The sequence below is a fragment of the Nicotiana sylvestris genome, chromosome 10, assembly GCF_000393655.2.
Source record: "Nicotiana sylvestris chromosome 10, ASM39365v2, whole genome shotgun sequence".
NCBI lineage: Eukaryota > Viridiplantae > Streptophyta > Magnoliopsida > Solanales > Solanaceae > Nicotiana > Nicotiana sylvestris.
In genome coordinates this window covers 135,760,152-135,784,765 of record NC_091066.1, presented here as the reverse complement: position 1 = coordinate 135,784,765, position 24,614 = coordinate 135,760,152, and positions in this window count along the sequence as shown.

Below are 24,614 nucleotides of genomic sequence, written 5' to 3'. Positions count from 1 at the left end.
TGAAACTGAAACAAACCTAGGAGGAAATGCATCTCCTATGGGTAAAACTAAAACTTAGGAGGAAATGCATCTCCTATGGGTAAAGACGTGGAATGTATGCCTCTATTATCTGGGCGGGCTCCCAATTTCAACACTTGAAATAAAAAGACTGAATGTATGCCTCTATTATCTGGGCGGGCTCCCAATTTCAACACTTAAAATAAAAGACTGAATGTATGCCTCTATTATCTGGGCGGGCTCCCAACTTCGACACTTGAAAATAAAAAGACTGAATTTATGCCTCTGTTATCTGGGCGGGCTCCCAATTTCAACACTTAAAAGTAAAGACTGAAACCAACATATCCTATTTGAGGGCGGATGAACCCAACATATCCTATTTGAGGGCGGATGAACCCAACATATCCTATTTGAGGGCGGATGAACCCGACAGATCCTATTTGAGGGCGGATGAACCCGACAGATCCTATTTGAGGGCGGATTAACCCAACAGATCCTAGGGCGGATTAACCCAACATATCCTATTTGAGGGCGGATGAACCCAACATATCCTATTTGAGGGCGGATTAACCCGACAGATCCTATTTGAGGGCGGATTAACCCAACATATCCTATTTGAGGGCGGATGAACCCAACATATCCTATTTGAGGGCGGATTAACCCGACATATCCTATTTGAGGGCGGATGAACCCAACTGATTCTATTTGAGGGCGGATGAACCCGACATATCCTATTTGAGGGCGGATGAACCCGACATATCCTATTTGAGGGCGGATGAACCCGACATATCCTATTTGAGGGCGGATGAACCCAACATATCCTATTTGAGGGCGGATGAACCCAACATATCCTATTTGAGGGCGGATGAACCCGACATATCCTATTTGAGGGCGGATGAACCCGACAGATCCTATTTGAGGGCGGATGAACCCAACATATCCTATTTGAGGGCGGATGAACCCAACATATCCTATTTGAGGGCGGATGAACCCGACAGATCCTATTTGAGGGCGGATGAACCCAACAGATCCTATTTGAGGGCGGATGAACCCGACAGATCCTATTTGAGGGCGGATTAACCCGACAGATCCTATTTGAGGGCGGATTAACCCAACATATCCTATTTGAGGGCGGATGAACCCAACATATCCTATTTGAGGGCGGATTAACCTGACAGATCCTATTTGAGGGCGGATTAACCCAACAGATCCTATTTGAGGGCGGATGAACCCGACATATCCTATTTGAGGGCGGATGAACCCGACATATCCTATTTGAGGGCGGATGAACCCAACAGATCCTATTTGAGGGCGGATGAACCCGACATATCCTATTTGAGGGCGGATGAACCCGACATATCCTATTTGAGGGCGGATGAACCCGACAGATCCTATTTGAGGGCGGATGAACCCAACAGATCCTATTTGAGGGCGGATGATCCCAACATATCCTATTTGAGGGCGGATGAACCCGACATATCCTATTTGAGGGCGGATGAACCCGACAGATCCTATTTGAGGGCGGATGAACCCAACATATCCTATTTGAGGGCGGATGAACCCGACAGATCCTATTTGAGGGCGGATGAACCCAACATATCCTATTTGAGGGCGGATGAACCCAACAGATCCTATTTGAGGGCGGATGAACCCAACATATCCTATTTGAGGGCGGATGAACGCAACATATCCTATTTGAGGGCGGATGAACCCGACAGATCCTATTTGAGGGCGGATGAACCCGACAGATCCTATTTGAGGGCGGATTAACCCAACAGATCCTATTTGAGGGCGGATGAACCCGACATATCCTATTTGAGGACGGATGAACCCAAAATATCTTTAAGACTTGAAAATGTCTTACCTCGAATACTTGCTGGGGATTGGGATGAATTTTCATTTTCTACCTTCCCCATTTTTTATTATTATTCCTTTTTTTTTTCTTTTTATTATTCTTTTTTTTATTCCTTTTTTGTTTTGTTTTTGCATAGCTTCTTCCTTCAAAGACTACCTCCCTTGATTTACTTACCTGTTGGGGGGTAAAATGTTATCAGCTGGGGGTACCTGACTTCCAGAAAATTTTCTAAATGGAAGGAAAATTTTCTGCCCCAGTTTGATAATATCCCTTGTGGCATGCAGTTCTGGCATCAATGCCATTTCCTTTACCTGTTTCAAATCAAACAAAATTGTTAGTTTAAAACATGGTGGTTGGTTGTGATACTCCTACTGGGATGGCTTTCCCTTTCTCCTTCCTTGCTCTGCATTCAACAACTTGTTGGGACGATATTATGTGCTGGGGATAATCCCTTCCTGCTGGGGGATATCCCTCTTCTTTTGTGGCATAGCTTGGAAACTGGCATTTTCCCCGACCTTTCAGTCTAGTATGGATTTCGCCAAATCATGCTCGCTGCTCTCCTTGCTCTGTTCATGGGCCTTGGCCTTTGAGGTTTATAACCTTGGTTTTGGCAAGGATATCTCTCTTGACGCTCGTCAATCCTTTTGTCAATTTCCCTTTGCTGGGGATATCTTTTTTGACACTGGCCTCGGATATACTAGTCAGATCTCATCTTGGAAAGCTGATGGCATATTTTGAAGTCATTTCATACTTGTTCTGACCGGACAGACTCTATTGGGGAAATTTTTTATGAAAGGAGAAAGATAACAGAAACAAAATAAAAGACAAAGGAAACGATGACTCTTTTACAAAAGAAACTATAAATAAAAACCTATCAAACGCAGATACCGACTCTAATGGCCATGACATGCATATGGGGCCTATCCTTTACCGTCAATCATCTTTCAAGATCTTCAATTGGCGATTCCCCCTCTGATTCTCAATCTTATTCGACTTGTAGTGCCCGAAGGGTTTTCACTATCAAGTCTCTCTCATTTTTGGGTTTTCCTCTCAGCTTTCATCGCCTTATGGTGCCTGTGAAGGTTTTCACCAATAAGACTCTCTCGTTTTATATCTCTCTCTAGCTGGGGATTTGGAGTGTTGCTGGTATGACTCTTTCTGTTGGAGATTAGAGTCCTTTCTGCTGTGGAACAGAATGTTATGTTCGCCGGTAAGACTCTTCATTTGTCTGACTTGGCATTTTTGAAAACTGATCAGAAGGTCTTTCTTTGGACCGTAATGTGGGTTTTGGATAGGCTAGAAAGAAAAGGTATAAAAGGCTCAAAAATGCATTAATTTTGGGTTATTAGTTACAACATTCGGAATTAGATTTATTTACAACGACCGCAACCTCTGCCCCAGTTTCTTGCTTGGGGATATCTTAATTGTTTTTTTTTTCATTTTTCAAAACTATGACCGAGCCGTGAAGCGCCTACGTATCCTCTTTGAGGAATCAGGTCAAACGTAGTTCCCAATTCCTCTTTTTCATTTGATTTTTTTTTTTATCACTTTCTCTTTTCCTTTCTCATTTCTCCTTTCTTTTTGTCGTTTTTTTTTCTCTTTTTCTTTTATTCTTCTTTTTCCATTTTGTTGTTTTCTTTTTTTTCTTTTCTCTTACCTGCCATGCTTGCGTATTTTATTCGCTGCTACTAATTCCGAACGAGGGGTATGAAAGAAAATAAATAAGGCTCAAAGGGCTAACGAAGGATAAAGTGTTTGGGTAGCAGAACAAAATGCCTTCGTCATTCCAGTCTTCAAAACATGCCAAGTGCAAACAACACACTTTAAATTTGTAGTCTCTTCTGATGGTGCTGGACTTGACAATTATGTTAAACATTTTATTTTTCCTTTGTCATTTCTAAGCACCGTTGGGCGACACTCTCATTATCATGACTGACCCTCATGCCAATTTGGCGAATCTTGCTTTTAACGGTTTTCTTTGTGCTTAACTTGCCCCAGTTCCACATGACTCGAGCTCTGAATAATCTCAAACCGTCCTTATTTTCTTTAAATGGTCTGATCGCCTTTCCAGGGTTTTATGATTAACTTTAAAGACTAGGCCCAAAGTGTGTGCGCATGTCATGTCCCTAGAATCGGCATTGAACGAAATGATAAAAGGACTAAACAAAAGACGACTGGAACTAACAAAAGACCGACTTTGTATTAGACTACTGGTGAAATGATTTAAATAACAAAACAAGCAAAACAAACCAGAACAAAATCCTAAAACAAACTGGACAAGACAACATCCGACTCATCACCCTAATAATCCGAACAACAGAAATGACAACAAAATGAGCCACCACAAGCTTCTCTCTTGCTGACCCAGGAACAAAACGTCCTCCCACTTTATCAGAATTGGCATTTTAGCCACTGAGCTTTGCATCAATACTGCCGAGACCATTACCAGCTTCAACCTCATCAACCTCCGTCGGCAAATTCTCGAGGAGGTTCGAGTGCCCCATGTCACTGTTATTAATTGCAACCCGCCCTTCTCGGATCATTTTCTCTACTTCCTTTCTCCAGCTATGACAACTCTCAATGTTGTGCCCTATGACATTGGAGTGGTAGGCGCATCGTGTTGCCGGATCAAAGCTCCTTGCAAGCGGATTTATAGTACATGCGGGGAGTGGCTCAATCGAACCAGCATGCCTTAGCCTTTCAAACAGACTGGCATAAGATAACCCGATGGGGGCGAGAGCATTTCCTCGTTTCAGCAACCTCTTCATTCTTGCATGTTGACAGGGCCGGAAACCTGATCCAGGTGGCTTTTGGTAGGCTTGTGTAGGTGGGTAGGCATTTTGTGGAGCCGGGTGCCTGGAAAGTGAAGTATGGCGGGGAAATAAGTGGTGTTGGGGACGGAGAAGCATTGAGGAGTGATGGAGCTACTCGGGTAGCTGGAAAGGCTGCCATAAGTGGGTTGGGACGGAGAGTATGGGGGATCTTCCATTATGGTGTTGGGTGCTTGGGAATTGACCGAGTTCAAGAGACTTGGCGGTGGAGGGAGTGGTGCTTTTCCTGTTATCCGTGCCTGATACATGTCTGCCACATGCTGTCTCAGCATTTTCACTTCTTCTACCAACCCGTTGTTCCGTTCGACCAATTGTTGTCGGTCATCAGTACCGACCCACTCGGTTCTGCGGTTCTGAGCCATTGTCCTTTGATTTTGCTTTGCAGGGAGGAGTTACCACAACCAACCACTCTCTATATATGGACACATCAAAGGGAAGTCATCACGTTAGTGTTAGGGCATTGGACAGACAATCATATATCAAAATGTACCCAAGCAGTTAGACAATTGTGCCCCCCTGAAAATCTTCCGCACTCTCTTTTATTTATTTATTATTATATATTTATTTTTTTTTATTTTTTTTTTTATTTTTTTTTTTTATTTTTTATTTTTATTTTTTCATTTTAGTGGTGGTCGAATCTTATGGAGATTGCCTACGTATCATGTCCCCGCATGAATCAGACCTTGCGTAGTTCGGACCAATAAAATAAACAATAATGAACATTTTTTCTTTTCACTTTCATATTAAAACAAACTGGGTTTCAAAGGTTTAGAGATGACCTACAAACTTGAAAATCAAACAACCCACCTATTTTAATCAAAAGGTTTACAAACTTCAAAACAAATGGCCAACTTTCTTCTTCCATTTGCTAATTTTAACCAAATGGTTGTTTTTGCAAACGTGGCCCTTTCCAACTCTCACATGAATTTTGAGGCCGAGGAGGATTATTTCGACACTTTACAAACTTGTCCATTCTTTTACGAAAATAACCCTTCGACAACTGAAAGATTATTCTAAGGCTATTTCGGCAAGAACGGTTTAAGACGCGGCCGAAGCTGGCTCGGCTTATTATGACCAAAAGAAGGTATTCACCTGACCGTCGACTCTTTTTTTCAAATTATAATAAAAACTTGGTGTTGCAAAACACGGCCCTTCAGCGTCTCGGGGACGAAGCCTTTTTTAAGGCTGTGTGGGTCCATATCTCAAAATGGCCCAAAGGTGGCTGTTTATGCCAAGTCAGCCTTCCGGCGTCCCTTTCGGGAACATTCGGCTATCTATGACAAAACAGCATCACCTGACTTATTTATAATTTTTTTTTCATCGTTTTTCAAATTAGAAAAGTCAATATTGCAAACACGGCCTTTCAACGTCTCGGGGACGAAGATTTTTAAGGCTGTGGGGGTCAACTGGACCAAGTCTTAAAAATGACCCAAAAGTGGCTGTTTATGCAAAGTCAGCCTTCCGGCGTCCCTTTCGGGAACATTCGGCTATGTCTTGATAAAACAGCGTCACCCGACTTCTTTATGAAATTTGACATATATATTTTTGCTATTTTTATTATTATTATTATTTTTTTGTAAAAGGGGAAGTTGGACATCACCCGACTTATTTATGAATAAAAACTTGACATGTTTTTTTATTTTATTTATTATTATTATTTGTTTTTTTTTTGGCTTTTTTAGCAAAAGGTGGGGTTGGACCCGATGAGGGTTGCCTACGTATCTCACATCCGGTGAGAATCAAACCCGCGTAGTTCGGGCAAATAAACTGTTTTTGAGAGGACCCTTTTCCATTTTCTATATTTTTTTTTATTATTATTTTCACAACAATCAAATAGACTATTATTCTATTATTTTCATTTATAACAAACAAACGAATTAACGAAAAACATAAAACATTCCTTCTTTTTTGAGAAGGTGGGGTTGGACCCGATGAGGGTTGCCTACGTATCTCACATCCGGTGAGAATCAAACCCGCGTAGTTCGGTTGAATAAGAATAAGTAGGCAAATAATAATACGCAGATGAACTAACCCTTTTTTGAATTTTCGTTTAAAAGAACTACTTTAAAAGAAGCAAGGAAATATTATTTTTTGATTGATTTTCTTTTTAAAAGAAAGACTAATATTTTTTTTGAATTTTCGTTTTTTTATTCTAAAGAAAAGAAGAAAATATTTTTCGGAATTTTACCTTTAATATAAGAAATGCTTCTAAAATGTTTTTTTTTTGAATTTTGAATTCTCTTTTCAATTTTTGAAAGAAGAATCAAAATATTTTCGGATTTGTTCTTTTTTTTTTTATTTTTATTTTTTTATTTTATTTTTTAAAGAAACAACTAGAAAGACTTTCTAAAGAAGTTAATAATGGAAAATATTTTTGGATTATTTGTTTTGAAAATTGGGATTCTAAAAACTTTTGGTAAGACAAATGTTCTTGCAACAGATAAAGATATATATATACATATTTTGGAAATAAAGAAAAACTTTTTGGATTTTTTTTATATATATATATATATATATATATTTGCAACAAATAGTAAAACTACTTTCAACGCCCAACTCTTTTTATTTTATTATTTTTATTTTTATTTTGACATTTTCATAAACAGATAAATAAATAAAAACCCATTTTAAAACAAAACCTTTTTTTCATTTTTATGGCAAAACAAACTATTTTCTTTTCTATATTTTTTTTAAAACAAGACAGAACAATGATGATTTTTCTCTATTTTTCCTTTGCTTTTAATATAACAAACTAATAAGACATTCATTTTCATTTTCTCAAAATTTCGGCAGAGTTTCGATACTACTCGGACATTGATTTTTCTCTAAAAATAAGTAGTTACATCTCTACACCGTCATTTTTCTCCTCTTTTTCACGATTTATTTTTTAATCTGTGGAAAATAATGAAAACATACAAAATCTTTTTAAATTTTCATGCTTTGTTTTATTTGTAATTTTTTATTTTTTATATTTATTATTTCTTTCAAAAATGTGGCATGAGAGACATAACGATTTCCAAGACTTCTTGGATTCCGCAAATGCTTCCCATGCGCTTTTCCCAACATATGAAGCGTGGGGGACATATGGGAATTCCAAGACTTCTTGGATTCCACAAATGTTCCCCATGTGCTTTCCCAAAAAGCAAGCGTGGGGGACATAGGGAATTCCAAGGCTTCTTGGATTCCACAAATGTTCCCCATGCTTTGATTAAAATAACATCATGCTGGAAATGACCAAATGACCCATACGCCCTTGACTAAATACAACATGTAGCACATAGGATGCCGAAAGATTGTCTATTATTTTCAGGTTGCTTGTCCTAGACGGACCCAACCCCTATGTTGAGTCCCCTAAGTCAAATGCACATGATGCAAATAAACGTTCCTACTAGGGATCCGGCATGTGGCTTTGTTATACTAGGTTCAAAAACCTGGGTCGGTGTTCTAGACAGTGTACCCGAGCGGACAACTCGAGCTGAGGAAGGAGCTCCTTTCCGGGAACCAAAAGGCCAGCCGGCTTAGAAACTTTCCGAGCCTCTTTTATTTAGGGTATGACACTAACAGAATAGGGAGTCTCAACCAGTAAGCACATCCCCGGAGGTAAGAAGAGAAAGGTTTCGGCACAGTTTATATACAGTTCAAATAATATCAAAGCGGTAAAAGCAGCATTTAGCACATTAGGCTCAAAACATGTAATAATTAGATAATAAATAAAGCCAAATAATAACAATTATTCTAAGCTCGAATTCTTAACCCTGAACCAGTGGTTCTGGGTGTATCGTCCCCAGCAGAGTCGCCAGAGCTGTCACACCTCCTTTTTCCGCACCCGAGAGGGTACAAGGGAGTTTTTTCCAATTAAAGGACAATCGAAACGGGATTTATTTATTTATTTCAGAGTCGCCACTTGGGAGATTTAGGGTGTCCCAAGTCACCAATTTTAATCCCGAATCGAGGAAAATAATGACTCTATATTACAGTCTGCGTACCAGAAATCTAGATAAGGAATTCTGTTAACCCGGGAGAAGGTGTTAGGCATTCCCGAGTTCCGTGGTTCTAGCACGGTCGCTCAACTGTTATATTTGGCTTATTTATCTGATTTTTAATACAATATGAACTTATGTGCAAATTTATCTTTTAACCGCTTTACTATTATTGTTTTTAGGAATGTGAACATCGCTTAAAATATATCTTTGGACTGTGTCACATGAAATGCACCCACAATCCGAAACATATTTTATTTGATGTTTTAGGATTTGGATTTGGGTCGCATGAAATGCACACCCGAGTTTAAGAAAATTAAATTATTAAAGACGCGCCTAAAGCAACTAGCGCATTATTATTTTGCGGAGGCCGTGAAATTCGCTAAACGACCCTCCTGAATTCTAAGTAATTTTAAACAAGTATTTACTGAGGGCCCCACGATTTGTGTTGTTATTCGGCGAGGCTCATCTCCTGCTTATTTTTTAAAAGGAATTTGCAACGTCATGGAAATGCATCTCATACCACGTCACAGTCAATGTACCCGTGATTAGAGGCACATTTCGATTTCGTTGAGATTTGGATTTGGGTCACATAAATGTGCACCCGAGTTTAGGGAGATAACGTTATTAAAGGCGCGCCTAAAGCAACTAGCGCATTATTATTTTTGGGGAGGACCGTGAAATTTGTTAAACGGCCCATCCCGGAATCTAAGTATTTAATAAATATATTTTGTGAGGGCCCCGCAATTTGTCCCTTTTATTCGGCGAGGCTCGTCTCATTTTATTCTTTATTATTATTATTATTAGTATTTTTTTTATTATTTTTATTTTTAAAAGGATGCTATTTTTATGTCTTTAACAATACTAAAACTTACGGCCTCTTTACAACTAAAATCCCATGACTTGTTAGAAGTTTAATAAAAGGAGTTTAGTGAATGAGTGTTTCGGTAGTAGTAACAGCATGCGCTAATACTATTTTTTCGAATGACCTAACCGAAGGAAAGGACGAACAGATTAATGTCAAACTTATGTCATAGTACGACTAGTCCAACTTAATTAAACGACATCAAATAAACAAGAATAACATAACATGAAAATGAACCAAAATGCAGACAATGAAACATAGGCAGAAAATTTCCATACCAATTTTTATATTGCATCTCAAACATTCAACGTAAAGTTTATTTATCTAATACATCGAGGTTTACTAACCTTTGCACCTCGACAAACTCAGAACGACAAACACGATTCCGACGGAACACAAGCCGGACCTCTCTGAACGAAGAACAACGACGGAACCTCGGACAGCATCTCGACGTACCGGACCTCAACGAACCAAAGTCGACCTCGACGGAAAACAGAAAACTCGGCAAGGCGGGATCGCGGCAACCCACAACTGCTCGCGAACCGCAGCTATGACTGCTTGGAGGTTGACGACGTTGGACTGAAAATAGCGGACTGGTTCTGGAGGTTGACGACGGGGGGAAACTGTTGGTCGTGGTGTTGGGTGGTGACGGGAGGCAGTGGTCGACGGAGGGAGCTCGCAACGGCAACAATGGCGGATTCAAGGAGGAGGAAGGCGATGGTCGTCACTGTCGCGACTGGTTTTAGTTACGACGGGGTGAGGGACTGACTTGTCATGTTTTCCGGCGTTCGTTTGGACAGTGGTGGTTATGGGCGATGGAGGAGTTGGTCCGTGAGGGTGTCGGAAGGGATGGAGGGAACTCGTTTGGTCCCGTTTTTGTTGGTTTTGCAGTAGGGTTTGTTAGGCGTTGAGGAGGATGACGGGGTGGTGTTTGGTGATGGTTTTGTGGTGGTCGCGAGGTCGTTAATGGTGTTTGGGCGATGGTCTTTGGGCGGTGGTGAGACGAGCAGTGGTTTGGCTGGTAGTCCTCGCTGCGACAGTAGGGTTTGGACGTGAGGATGGGGGAGCTCGTTCAGTAGGGTTCCTGTTTCTTCTTCATGTGAAGAAGAAGATGAAACAGTACCATTTTTCAAAAATATTCCCAGTCCGTTCTGTTCCCAGTAGGTTTTTCTTCTTTTTTGGTAGGTTTCTTTCTTTCTTCTTTTTGAAGAAGAAAGAGGAACAGTAGTTTTTTTTCCTTTTTTTCAAAAGTCCCCCCTTTCTTTGTTTCATCCGTGTATTTAGCATGGGTTTGCCCAGAAAAATGAACCCACGCGTGGTGGGGTTCAAGGCATATGTCCCCCACGCGTGGTGGGGTTCCCCACGTGTCCTGGACACGGTTTATTATGGGCTAGGTCCGAAAATTAGGCCTAAAACCGGGTAGTTTGATCCCGAATATTATTCTTTTGCCCGGACCCGAAAAATAGGAACACGTTGCTTAACTAGTCCTATGTAAGCAAAATAACTACCGAAAATAAGACTAGTATTCAAACAAAACTATATCTTTTTTTTAAATATTTTTTCAAGATTTAAAATAGCTACAAAATATTAATAAAACTATTTTTGTAATTTTCGTTTTTTTAAATATTAAGATAAAATATGAAGCAATATTTTTTGTATTTTTCAAAGTTAAAATGACCATAGAATATTAATAAAACTATATTTTTTGTAATTTTCGTTTTTTAATAAAGACAAAAATATAAAGTAATATATTTTTTTTGTATTTTTCCAAAATTAAAACGACTACAAAACATTAATAGAATTATATTTTTTGTAATTTTCTAATTTATATAAAGTACCAAAATAAAGTACAATTTTTGTATTTTTCAAGTTTATGAGAAATACATAAACCAAAATTTATATATATATTTTTTGAAATTTTCTTTTTGCAACGAAATAAAGTAAAAATAGTTAAAATAGCTATACTAGACCCAATTTCACATATTCACGCTAAAAATGTGAAAATTCTCGGGGAGGGTCAAAAATCACGTGCTTACAAGTAGTACTTCTAAACTTTGTTCTGAGGGTATGAATCCCTGAAATATGTGTTATGTGGTTAGTGTTGAGGTGACAAACATGCTAGGTGACGGGCGTATGGGCGTGCACCGTGGTAATTGTGACCCAGTCGATTTTGTAGTACTGTGTAGTCATCAAACCTTGTTGTTATTCATGTGATCTATGTGTTAGAGTAATTGAGCTGCAATCCATGTTAGAAATCTTGTCTAGGTTGTATGCTTATCCTGTTGAGACCCACTGGGGTCATTTCTGCTGTTGAATTATTTGCTTAAATGGTAATTTTGTACTCAGCCACATCCATCATTTGCATATCATATCTCGGTCTCTGTTACTATTTATTATCGTATCATACATCATTGTTTGGGCTGATTAGCATGAGATTTTTGAGCCTGAGAGATTGGAGAGATTGATGACTGAGATAGGGTCTGGAAGCCGTGTTGTAAGTGAGATTTGTGGATTGGGCTGCTCGCCACAGCATGCCATCATGGCTTTATATATATTTTTATTACGGATCAGGCTGCATACTGCAGCAGGCCCTATGGGCTTTATATATTGTTATGAGTTCGGGTTGCACGCTGCAGCAGGCCATATTAGCTTTATATTAGCGCATAGGCAGGATCCACCCCTCCGGAGTCTGGCATACCAACAATGAGTGCAGGTACTGTACAATGTTGAGTGACTGAGTGTGATGAGCGAGAATTGAGACAGTCAGATTGAATACTCTGAGAGTATGAGTACGCGAGGTTTTCATTGTGACACGTCACATGTGACATGCACATTGACATGTAGATATAGAGATGTAGCATTCCTCATATCAGTCATACTTGGCATATTTTATATGTATTGAGCTTAAGTGTTAAACATGGAAGCATGTCGACATTCCTGTATTGTGTACCAACAAATTATGCGTTTCTCTGAGATATTATTGTCATATTTCCTATCATATCCGTATTTTTAAAAATCTATATTTGGACTGTATTGATTGAGCTTGTCACTGCTTTCAACTTAAGGTTAGTCTTGTACTTACTGAGTGCATTCGATCGATTGTACTCATACTGCACTTTGCACTTCGTGTGCAGATCCAGGTATTTCTGAGCACGGTGGTTGCTAGCTTTGGATCTTTTTCTATTGGAGACTTTTGAGGTAGCTGCCTTGGCGTCTACAGACCTTGATTCTCCTTATTTTTAGTTATTTGTATTGTTGTTTATTTCTATACATTATTTAACAGTCAGACTATGTTGTTAGTTAGATGCTCATGTACTCAGTGACACCTAGATTTTGGTGGATATTATATTGAGTCACGGTATTTTCTTATCAGTATTTATGAGATTTTACTCTTGAGCTTATTTTTCTATGTTTCCAAATTTAAAGATGCATGGTTTAATATGGTTGTCGGCTTTCCTAGTATTGCGTTAGTCGCCATCACAACATGTGAGATTTGGTGTGTGGCAAGTTGGTATCAAAGCCTATGTTACATAGGTCTTACTAGTCATAAATAGGTTTAGTAGAATCTTGCAGATCGGTACAGAGACGTCTGTACTTATCTTCGAGAGGCTGCCGAACCATTAGGAAAATTTTACTTTCTTGTATTCTTGTCGTGCGAATTTGTTGATTTTGAAAACTACACTTCTGTTATTCTATTCTCTCACAGATGGTTGAGGATGCATGCTACCAGATTGGGTGAACGGCCACCGGTAACACAAGCTAGGGTCACGAGAGGCCGGGGCCGAGGTGCAGCTCGTACAACAACTAGAGCAACACTAAACCCACTAGTTGCTCCTGCTCAAGAGCAGATTCCAGATAGGGTTGAGCCGATGGGACCAACTCAGGCACCAACTGTGCCCATTGTGATTCCAAGACTTCAGAAGGCTCTACCTAGATATTGACTATTTGTACTAGCCTTGCTCAGGCGGTTTCAGTTTCGGCCGTACCAGCCACTTCTCAAGCCGGTAGAAGTGCTCAGACTGCCGCCGCTTGTACTCCATAGCAGGTGGTGCAGGGACTTTAGACACCGTGGGTACTACCGGCCCAGTCGGTTGCAATTGCTCAGGCCTAGGTGGGTCCCATTATGAGTGATGAGGATCAGAAAAGACTAGAGGGGTTCCAGAGGCTCAAGCCTCTATCATTCAGTGGTGTTGAGTTAGAGGATGCTCAGGACTTCTTGGATAGGTTCTAGCGGGCTCTTTGCACCGCAGGTATTCTGGATACTAGCGAGGGTATCATTTACTACTTTTTTAACTGTCAGGGGTGGCCTTTAGATGGTTGGAGGCCTATGAGCAGAGCAAGCAAGCCGATTTTGCACCACTTTCATAGCACGAGTTCTCCATTCTCTTCTTGGAGAAGTTTGTGCCACCGACCCGCAGGGAAGAGTTGCATTGATAGTGTGAGAAGCTACGCTAGGAGGGTATGTCCATGACCTAGTATGAGACATGATTTTCAGAGTTGGCTCATCATGAGGTTTGGTTGGTTCCCACAGAGTGGGAGAGGATTAGGAGGTTCATTGATGGCCTCAACTATGTACTACGCTTTGTTTCGTACATTACTCGTCCAGGCCAGTCATCTCTTAGCGCCCTCCGAACTCAGAGTTCATCTCGTGCTCCATCTGTTTAGGGTTCATCTATGCCAGGTTCTTCTAGCAGTTATTCTGGTTCTCGGGGTCCGATTCAATCCCCACCACCATTGACGGATCAGAGTTGCTACGATGTGGGGAGTTTTGGACATGTGAGTAGGTATTGTCCCTGTTGTTTACGACCAATTTTGAACCTCCTTTTTAAAATGAATTTATTCACGCTTAGCAATTTAAAATGAATGCTTTAATGGTATTTTCTAGTAATGAATATCTATTTTTATAAATTAATTAATTATTAATTTCAAAATTAATTACATTGTACTAATATTGTGTAATGACAAATATATTTACTTTTGTATGTACATTACATAGGTTTTATAACTTGACAAAATTACTCCTTAATTTCCAAAATTAGGCTACTTTAGTAATATTTTGAAATGAGTTCTACAATTTGAAAAATACGTGTCATTTATAGATAATTAAAATAATTAGTAACATATAGTAATTATAATTTTATCACATTTTATTGAAATTGTTAACTTTATTTAAATAGATTTTAAAAGGGGTTTTAAAGATAAAAGGCTACAATTTCAATTCCTTAACCAAGTATAAAATGGCTATTCATTAAATTAATTTTGGCCCAAATATTGGGCCCAAATTGGAACTACCGAGTCCAAACACCCCATCCCCTTCCAACTTGTCAATCCTTGCCATTACCTCTTGACTAATCATGCCCTGACATGTCACCCGCTGATCCTACTCACAAAACAAATACAAGCGATCTGAATCGTTGATTCAAACTATCAACGGTCATAAATTATTTCCTATTTTTTATTTAAATCTCAACCTACTAATCTCAGTCGTTGGATCACATAGATCCAATGGTCCCCATATTTTTCGAAAATTAATTTTTTAAATATGTGACGCTCCGATTTATCAGGGCCATTGATCAAATGATCTAACGACCCAGATTTTTTTCCCCCGTTTTAACTCAGAGACCAACCGGTCTCACCCCCCAAACCTTAATTCATTTCAACTCACCCATGCGCCTTTCTTTCCTATTCTCTCTTTCTCTCATCTGCCCTAAACCCCATCAATCAATAGATTTTGCACAAATTTGTGCAAGGTCGTGAAATTAACCTCAAATCATCTCATCTATCTTCCATATCTAGGATTCCCGCTGAATTTTTGCCTATTTCATCACCAAATCAAATCTCCTAAAATCCGAATCCTAATCTTAGAGATGAAACTTCAAATCGTTAGTGATCTTTCAAATCCATGGCATGCATGGCTATTATTTTTTTTTCCGCACTCCTAATCCCGTTGTTATTTCCATTTTAGCCTTTTGATTTCAAAAGCCTAGTCGAAGAAATCAGACCCCAAAGGTGAAACTTCAAACTTGCCTATTTCTTCCATCGTTCTTAGTAGGAAGTGTTAGCTGGCTTCATCATCAATATTCGACACCCAAAAGTCAAATGCAACGACCTATGGGTATTAGGGTTCTGACCGATGGTTTCTTGTTCTTCAACGTTCAAAGATTCACTCCACTCCAGTACTCATGTAAAATCATTACAAGATTCCACCCTCTGTCTTCTGATTTTCACTCGATTAGCTATCATCATCTACCATGCGTCACTCTCCACTACTGGTATTGAATTCGTGAAGCCCTAGAGCATTGGATGCCACTATAAAAAAGGGTCTTTAGTGTTCTTACCAACATAATCTAACACAACAAACTAGAGCAACCTAAACACTGGACAGTCATAAACACTAAGAAATTAGGGTTTTCGATAATTAGGTCTCTTACTGTTTTCTTCTCTTTTGCTAAGTTCTTTGCAGGTTCAAGCTTTAAGGTTTTCTGGGATCTTTGAGCAACAAAGGGAATTCATTTGGTCTGTTGCCCTTAAGAAGCTCAACATCTTTCTTTCCCTTTTATTTATTCATCTCTCTAACTGATTTAGATATGCCAATGTTACGTTCTGTAGATCATAATTCTGCCGTATATGTTTGGCATGTTTGACAGTCATGTTTTGTTAGTGCAATAATCCTTAATGATTAACTTGTTCTGTTATGATTCCTTAAATGATAATCGATTAATTGAAATATAATTATTGATCCTTGTTCTGAAATCTCTTATAGTCTCCATGCCTAAATCTTTATATGATTATGTTCAATATAAACTTCAGTACTTAGTGATTCATAATGAGATCATTCCTGTTTTATTGTACTTCTGTAATTTTATGAGATTTAAAAGCTGAGTTTGCTACTTGAGAGTCACTACTAAATGAAAAGTTGAGCTTGTTCAAAACTTGTATTCTTGTTTCTTAACCTTAAGCTTGAACTTATAATGTCTAAATACTTACTTGTTTGTATGTGTTTGTTAAACTGCCTCTAAGCTATCACTATGGTCCTTATTCTGTTTGATTATTGATAAACCAATCACGCTCATGCTTTCCTTTCACCAGTGATACTGATCTGCATATTATTTTCTTGCATTCTACATTCATGATTAGGTTCATTATCTAATAATCTTAACTGATATTCCATATGTCCATGTCATTTAACTAAGTTGGAAGGAATCTGAGTGGACAGATGTTTTCTTCTATGTATCTGTTCCTGTTAACTCTAAGAGTGATATCTGAGATGTCACTATGACTTTTCCCATGATCATGCTCAACTATTGTATGCACAAGAAAACTATCTTACTTACATCAAGCTGTTTCCTTCTCATGAATCTTTATTGCATATATATTATGTAAGATTAACTATTTTTCTCTTTTAGTGTAAGTCATGATTTGTTTGGATAAATTCAATTAGTAATTGTTACATAACTATATTTGCCTGTTCTATAATCAGTTGAGATCTTCATATACATGTGCATTACATCTATGTCCTTAGTCTTTGATCCCCCTATCGATTTTTGAAAAGTCTGCATGCATCTATAGTTAGCTTATCTCTCATGAATAAATAATTTAGGCCTACTGTTAAAACCAAATGATAGAATTGAAGCATGGTTACTTCATACCTATATGCTAAGCTAGATTCATGTTGAGTTTGAACTTGTTTGATATAATGTTTTCATCTCTTCTCTCCACTTGCTTGATTAGTTTGATTCTGTAATGTGTAAAGTTCCTATATCTATTTGAGATCACTACCTCATTTATTTTGCGCATAAGCAGTTGACTGAATGTTGCTAGCTTTTGCTTAATTCTGGAACACCATACTCTGTTTTAATCATGCTTAGTCCTTCTTCTTACTATTGATCCAAAACTGGATTTGACTCTCAAACCTTATTGAATTCCATTTGTTGATATTATTTGAACATGATAACTGGCTGACACTATTAGAAGCATGATCTTGTTGATATCTTATGATACTATGTTTAAATCTGTGAGTGTGTAATCATGATAAGAACTCAGTCCCATGACCTTGATTATATCTCTGAAACAATTACAGACTATGACTGTTGGTTTGAATCTATTTTGATGTCTTCAAGGTACCAAGTAATATTGCTAATATCTGTTTATACTATGCCTTAGTGATTCATTCCTACATGGTGTAATTATGAAACCTCCTTGTATCTATGTATATTCTAAACTTGGTCCCTCTCCATTTAGGTTTCATTAATATGAAGTCCTGTAGTTAGTATAATAAAAATAATCTGTATTCTCCTATGTTATTCTTATTGAGGGGAATATATATATATATATATATATATATGTGTGTGTGTGTGTGTGTGTGTGTGTGTGTGTGTTGTGGTAGGTAATACTTTAGTATTTAGTTTGCATTGGAAGGGCCTCATTGGCACTTGTTGATACCCAATTTTTTTCTATGTATTTTTATACAAAATACTTTTAAAATAGCATGCACATGCACATATAAGCATGCCCCAAGAGTTTTGGTATTTGTTTCCTAATTTTTAAGATTTTTGAAATCAATTTATTGTCTATTTTAGCAGTGCAAAATCCATAATTATTCCCAAAATCATCAGTTTTGGTGAATAATTTATTTTATTCCCATATTTATACCAAAATATAGTTAATTTAATTTTTGTATATTTTTATAAATTTATTTGGTATTTTAGAAGCTAAATTGCATATAATTACAATTATAGCCTACTTTAAGATTAATAGCATTTTATAATTGTAAAATTAGTTCCAATATTTTTAAATTGATATTTATATATTATTAATTGGGTCAGTACTTTTAATATGCTTTTAAAATCATTTTAACTATTTTATATAAAATAAAAAGGGAAAACTGGCTATTTAACATTTAGCCTCATTTCATTGCAATTATAGCCCATTCGGATTTCAATTTTAGCCTCAATTTAACCCCAACCCAATTAACCCAAGACCCAACCAAATCCACCCCAGCCCAATCCTTAAATTAACCCGGCCCAGTTCCAAATTAATCTGAGCCATCGATCAAATAAAATCAACGTCCCAGATCCCCCTTTCCATAATTAAACCCTCACCTACCCCCTACCCCCCGCCTTATTCTTTAGAGACTCCTCATCTCTCTATCTCTCAAAGGTTCCTGAAACTCTAGCCTTTCTCATCCCATCTTCAACCTCCGACTCACCGGAATCCATGGCCTCTCAGGCCATGGACGACCTATACTCACCTCCTCCGGCTCTTGCATACCTGATGCTCGAAGGATCGAGGCCAGACCTCGAAGGCCTTCACTCAGACCTTCACCGATTCAAAGATTCCGGCCATCTCCGACCTTGCTCCGGTGGCTCTTGTTCTTCTGAGCCTATTTCTGACCTCATCCGACTTAGATCGGACTTTCTTCCAAGCCTTTCTCATTTCTAGGGTTTCTCCAAAACCCTAAGCTATTCGAGGTTCTTTACCTGTTTGTTTTCTTATATCTATGCTACATCTATGCTCTACTGGAGTTTTGAAACGCTTTCCCCAATCTTTTCTTTCAAAATTTGTTTCTCTTCGATTTAGGGTTTCTGAAAAGATCTTAAAATGTTTTCTAACTCTTTTTTTTTGTGTGAATCTGTCTATGTTATGTTTGTATGTTCTCTTTTCTACCTAGCATGTTCTTCTCCCGTATCTTTATGTTTGCCTTATTTCGCATGTTCTTCTATTGTGCTCCGTTCTTTCTTCTACTGGTTTCTATATCATGCTTTCAGACGTTTATCTTATGTGTTCATTTACCCCTGTGCTCCTTTACTGTATTTTCTACTAAGCTCTTAGTTCTTATTTGCCTTCTTCTGGACTTTGTTCTTTCTAAACATGTTTCATCTACTGTTTCCTTAAGTTTACACTACCTCTTTGTCTTCTGAACTTGTTTAAGTTCCAAGCTTTTCTTAAAACATGTTCTTTATGCTTCAAATCAGCTTTTTCACTATGTTTGTTTCGAACCTGCTATTTTTCCTGTTTGTTTTCTCATGATTCTCTGAAAGAGACCTCTAAGCCTGTTTCAGTTATTTGTTTTCTCGTCTCTACATCTGATTCGAGTCGAAAACCCTAGGACTTAGGGTTTTGGCGAATTTAATCTCGTGCTCGGACTAGGGTTCTATTATGGAACCCTGGATTCTCTAAAACTAAGTTTGAGTCTATGTACTGAATTTGAGCCTCTTTGTTTATAACTCTGAACTTTTCTATACTAGATTCTTTCTAATTAGCATAGCAGTTCTTTCTTGTTTGACATGTTTGTGTGCTTTATATATGAGGAATTCTTTCTTCAAAAGGGGTTTTGCCAACTACTAATTGATTGATTCTGAAATCCTCTAATGGGGTTTGATTGATTGTTACTGATTTTCTTTGATTAAACCTTTCTTCACCTTTTCTGGTTGGGTTCATTCATACCAAAACTTAAATTCTGATTCTACTGACTGTTGATTGATTGCCTTTCCTTATTTGCACAAACCGTGTTGCTATCAAACTCTTTCCTTAAATAGCTCCTATGTATTTTCCCTTCTTGTAATAATCTTGTAATAAACATTTGGGGTCGGCTAGTGGAAAAGGGTGGGGAACTATGCATGCAAGGGGTAGATATCATGCCTATAGGGGTTATCATTTATAAAATTCTTCATCTCATCTAGAGATCATGCCTATAGGAATTACTATGTTTTAATGTTCTGCATTTTATAAATAATTGAAACTCTGCATTCTCACATAGATACCATGTCTATAAGATTTTCTTCATTCTCATATAGACACCATGCCTATAGGACTTTCTGTATTCTATATATGCATCTATCATTAGGCAAACGTGTATATAGGTTTAAATAACAATCAGTATTTTAGACACCAGGCCTATAGGACTTCTGCACCTCTATAAACATTTAAAATCAGTAATGCCTAGATATCATGTCTATAGGATTCTTGCAACTGTTTAAGATCAATGACACTTAGAAACCATGCCTATAGGATCAGTTAACTGAATCGGCCTCGTTTCGAATCTAAAACCCGTCTTAAAATCTGCAGATCCCCTTTTCTAAAATCAGTAAAGCTTTTGCTTAAAATCAGTATACTTTGCATTATTAGATATCATGTCTATAAGTTTCACCTAGGCAAGCTTTAGGGTAAAATCCATGAGTGCATCAGTCTTTGACAATTCCAACTAGTAGGCAGGTCTAATTCGGATTTCTTATCTGAAGTATGTAATAAATCAGTCTGCCTCACGCATTTTTTTTAAGTTTAATTCAGACCTAATCAGTACATGTAAGACATGCTAAACTCTATGCTTTTCTGACATGAGGAGGTTTATTTGAGCCTGTCAACTGTTATGTGTTTTCCCATATCTGCTTTATGTGTTTTGTTTGTCGCCCTAGAATTTTATCCTTTTAAAACCTTAAAAGCCCTAACTCCCTCCCCTTCAGGATTAGTAGTCTCAATGCCTCCGATATTGATAGGATTGGAACGGGTAATAGCATGCAATAAGTAACGATACCATTCCGCGCTTTAATACCTTAATGGGGTGGGAAGGGTAGAATATGGATATGATGACCGGTGCGCTAATATCACGTGCGACCCCTCTTCTGAGGAGTGATTACTGGATATTGCATTGAAGTGATCCATATTAATCACAAACCTAGGACCCCCTTTCTTTATTCGCTTCCTTTAGAGTTGTTTAAACTTTTCAAATCCTTGCTCTCTTTCTACTTACTTTCATAAATTTCAACCTAATTGCAATGTTGTATGCAAGTCCTTATTTGAGCCTTGATTGTTTACTTGTAAAGTCACAATTGTAGCATGGCCGGGAACCACACTTGTGGATCTTGAGGGGTGCCTAACACCTTCCCCTCGGGATAATTTCTAGCCCTTAACCTAATCTCTGGTCTCTTTATCTCAAACTCTTCTAAAAAGTGTCTTAATGCACTATAATCATTAGGTGGCGACTCTTCAACTTCTAAACCCAATTCTCGAAAGGGAATAGAGTTGTCCTCCCAATGTCGTATACCCGATTTCTGACCCCACGGTTAGAGAAAAAGGGGGCGTCGACAGTATAGCGACTCAGCTGGGGACATTCTTTAGGCTTTTACCATTGCATGTTGCTTGTGACTTTACTATCTCATTAATTGCTTTATTTACTGTCTTTTATTCGCTATGAAACTGACTTGGATCTTCATGTATTTTCTTTCCTTTACTGCTTTATTTCAATACTGTTGTAATTACTGCAATTATTGTAATCATTTATCTTATGAACGTGAAAATACATGTCAATTTGTTTCATTCTTGTAAACTGCATCTTCAACATCATATTCCACTCGTGCCAAACAAATACCATAGCAATGCTTATAATGAGTGGTTGCGCTCTTCCAATATTATCACCCTTTAAATTCGGCAAAGGCATATTTGCGGTAAAACCAGTCGATCAGCGGTGCAGTCGACGGTTCCGTGCCTTTCCCTCTTGAGTTGTCCGCTCAAGGGTACCTGTTTAATACCCCAATAAAAACCTTACTCTGTCTAATTGTGCATGCATCATAGTCAAACCTAGCCGAGTCAGTTATCCACATAATGACTCATTAAGATAGCCTTGTCCAAAGTCCATCGGGTTTTCCTGAAACCCAAACGGACACCTACATGTTCTGTGCATTTATTTGGAGAACTAAATGCTTTTTATGCTAATTATCGGTTTAAATAGTCGAGTCTGGCGGGGTAGGGGTCTAACACTTTGTTTTGCAGAAAATGAGGCATGAAGTCCCCAGATTTGGCATGGTAACCAACATTCATCCAAGGTTGCTGAATTGGTGGGAAGATCTCCACTCCAGTGATCAGACACTCGTCCGCAAATACTTAGGGAATCTGCCTTCTCTTCTAGAAATACAGCCTGACAACAAAATCATAGAGGTGCAACTCTGTTATGGGATAGTGACAAGTCCGTGTTCCTCTTCGGGGCCTTGAAATGACTCTTTTGCTTGAAGAAATAGGAGGCTTAGTTGGTATTCCTTGGGAAACTCCGGGTTTGCTTATGCCAGAGAATCGCAAGGGTAGGGGTTTCCTTAAGATGATGGGACTGAAGAAGAACCCAGACTTGACCTGTTTGAAAGACTCCTACATCCCATTCGACTATCTGTACGAGAGGTACGGCCATAGCAAGTTATACCGCACCTACTCAGATGAATTTGCCCTCACCTCACTGGGGCATATTCACAGAAGGGTCTTCGTATTCATGTTTTGTTTCCTAGGGATGATAGTGTTCCCTATGAAGAGGGCTAGGATCCACACTAGACTGGCCATAGTAACCAAGACTCTGATGGAAGGAATTGGCGGACAACCTTTCAGTATAGTGATCATGATTGTTGCTGAGATATACCGGGCTCTGGACAACTGTCAGCGAAAAGCCAGTCATTTTGAGGGATGCAATTTATTACTTCAGCTCTGGCTCATGGAGCACCTCCAGAAAGGAGAATACCGACAAGAGATCTTACGCAGAGACTGGGATGATCACATTGCCTTCCACCAGCCAAGGCGTATGAATTATATGCCTAACATGTTCGCTCATCCAGAAGACGCTAGAAGATGGGTGGAGCTATTTGAGAATCTAAAAGAAGACCAGGTATAGTGGATGGTCGAATGGTTCCCTACGGAAGAATTCATTGTTCGATCCCAAGACGCACCATTTCTTATACTCATTGGTCTAAGAGGAACTTATCCCTACATTGCCCTCCGAGCCATGAGACAGACTGGAAGGAAGAAAATCATACCAAGGGTTGACAAAATGAGTCACTTTAGGGCTGATTTCCAGGACGATGATAACCCTCACAAATGCCAAGCTCAACACATGTGGCATTGCAAGCTCGTTTTGGGGAAAGAATCTATTGAGCTAGACAGGTATCACGCTGGTTGCGTGCCGCACTATTCGGGTTGGTTGGAGGATAATCACAATGGTATAGGTCAGCTCGGGTTCATTCACGGACACAGAATCATCAACGAGAAAGCTGAAGCACGGGTTAAGTACAATCAACTACGCAAGAAAATTCGAGAGTGTGAAAGTGAGCATCAGGAAATACAAGAAGCCCATCAAAAGTTGATCCAGGAATGGAAGGATATGGCTGTCAGCGCCAACAAACGACTAGGGTATTTAGAGCGGGGTCTAGTGGAGCTAGAAGGAAAGTTCCTCAAGAGGATTGAAGATTGTCGGAACGCTGAAGGGAATGCATGCGGACATTTGGCCCAAGCTTATCTGCTGCTAGGACTGCGCGAGCTGGTAAAGCTGTTCGAGGGGGATAAAGATGCCAAATTTGGGGAAGGTCCTTCTGGGACCAAGTAGTTAGGAGTCTTTTATTTTGCTTTTAATGATGTAATAAGGCCAATGGCCACTAGTAACATTTTATTTTCTTAGCATCGTTGTGAATTCGTCTTATTTTTATCAATAAAATGAGGCATTTAGCATTATAAGTTCTTCAAATTAATTTGTCGCTAGGCCTACCTCGGGCACAACGAGGCACCCAAATTAGGACGCGATTTATATTCTTGCACAATGTGTTTAAATTGCAACATTTTCTTCTCATAACCCACACTAACATGTTACCTTTTTTGTTTTTTCTTTATTTTTATTCCCCTCCCCAAAAGTTAGTTCGTGCATTCTGGCACCATCATCATACAGTACGAGATCCAAGGGCCCTCCTCCTCCTCCGAGTCCTATCCGGAACAAGGACAAAGGTAGAATGGGAGATTCAAGCTCCAGAAAGGAAATTGAAAGAATTGAGATTCCTCAGGGTACCCCGGTTGCTAAGGAAACTGCTGCCCAACTTGAGCAGAAACTGTTGAAGTTCCAAGAAGAACTGGATCAAGTTCGGAACTTGGCAAATTTATCATTCACTCTCACCGCTCCTGATGTCAACTTTTCAAATGCTCAAAATCCCGCACCTCCACAGAACACCCACAACCACAGATGCAACCCACTCATACTCAACATTGCAACATATGCCACACTCCACTACCCATTCCTGAACCACTGAACACCACAAACGACCACCCCCACAACACTCCCATCTACG